This window comes from Ipomoea triloba, chromosome 16, assembly GCF_003576645.1.
Source record: "Ipomoea triloba cultivar NCNSP0323 chromosome 16, ASM357664v1".
Lineage (NCBI taxonomy): Eukaryota > Viridiplantae > Streptophyta > Magnoliopsida > Solanales > Convolvulaceae > Ipomoea > Ipomoea triloba.
The window spans coordinates 15,280,127-15,281,793 of NC_044931.1; positions in this window are offsets into that span (position 1 = coordinate 15,280,127).

Consider the following 1,667-nt stretch of genomic DNA (forward strand, 5'->3'; position numbering starts at 1 on the left):
TACATTTTATGCCAAAAAAAGTGACATTTTTATTTACCTGTTATTACAGATCATTAACAGGTAATTATGTCTTGATGACTAAATTGACATGTTTATGTATCTAATTGCAAATTTAAAAAGTTTTAGGGCCTAAATGACTGTACTGATAAAGTTTGATGGCCTATTTGATACATTTTATGTCAAAAAAAGTGACATTTTTATTTACCTATTATTATAGGTCACTAACAGGTAATTATGTCTTGATGACTAAATTGACATGTTTATGTATCTAATTGCAAATTTAAAAAGTTTTAGGGCCTAAATGACTGTACTGATAAAGTTTGATGGCCTATTTGATACATTTTATGTCAAAAAAAGTGACATTTTTATTTACCTATTATTATAGGTCACTAACAGGTAATTATGTCTTGATGACTAAATTGACATGTTTATTTATCTAATTGTAAATTTAAAAAGTTTGAGGGCCTAATTGATTTTACAGGTAAATTTTGATGGCCTATTTGAGACATTTTATGCCAAAAAAGTGACATTTTTATTTTACCTGTTATTACAGGTCACTAACAGGTAATCATGACTTGATTACTAAATTGACATGTTTATGTATCTAATTGCAAATTTAAAAAGTTTGAGGGCAAAATTTACTGTACAGATAAAGTTTGATAGCCTATTTGATACATTTTATGCCAAAAAAAGTGACATTTTTATTTACCTGTTATTACAGATCATTAACAGGTAATTATGTCTTGATGACTAAATTGACATGTTTATGTATCGAATTGCAAATTTAAAAAGTTTTAGGGCCTAAATGACTGTACTGATAAAGTTTGATGGCCTATTTGATACATTTTATGCCAAAAAAGTGACATTTTTATTTTACCTGTTATTACAGGTCACTAACAGGTAATCATGACTTGATTACTAAATTGACATGTTTATGTATCTAATTGCAAATTTAAAAAGTTTGAGGGTAAAATTTACTGTACAGATAAAGTTTGATAGCCTATTTGATACATTTTATGCCAAAAAAAGGACATTTTTATTTACCTGTTATTACATGTCACTAATAGTTAATCATGCATTGATGACTAAATTGACATGTCTATGCATCTAATTGCAAATTTAAAAAGTTTGAGGGTAAAATTTACTGTACAGATAAAGTTTGATAGCCTATTTGATACATTTTATGCCAAAAAAGTGACATTTTTATTTTACCTGTTATTACAGGTCACTAACAGGTAATCATGCATTGATGACTAAATTGACATGTCTATGCATCTAATTGCAAATTTAAAAAGTTTGAGGGTAAAATTTACTGTACAGATAAAGTTTGATAGCCTATTTGATACATTTTATGCCAAAAAAGTGACATTTTTATTTTACCTGTTATTACAGGTCACTAACAGGTAATCATGCATTGATGACTAAATTGACATGTCTATGCATCTAATTGCAAATTTAAAAAGTTTTAGGGCCTAAATGACTGTACTGATAACGTTTGATGGCCTATTTGATACATTTTATGCCAAAAAAAAGTGACATTTTTATTTACCTGCTATTACAGATCACTAACAGGTAATTATGCCTTGATGACTAAATTGACATGTTCATTTATCTAATTGTAAATTTAAAAAGTTTGAGGGCCTAATTGACTGTACAGATAAAATTTG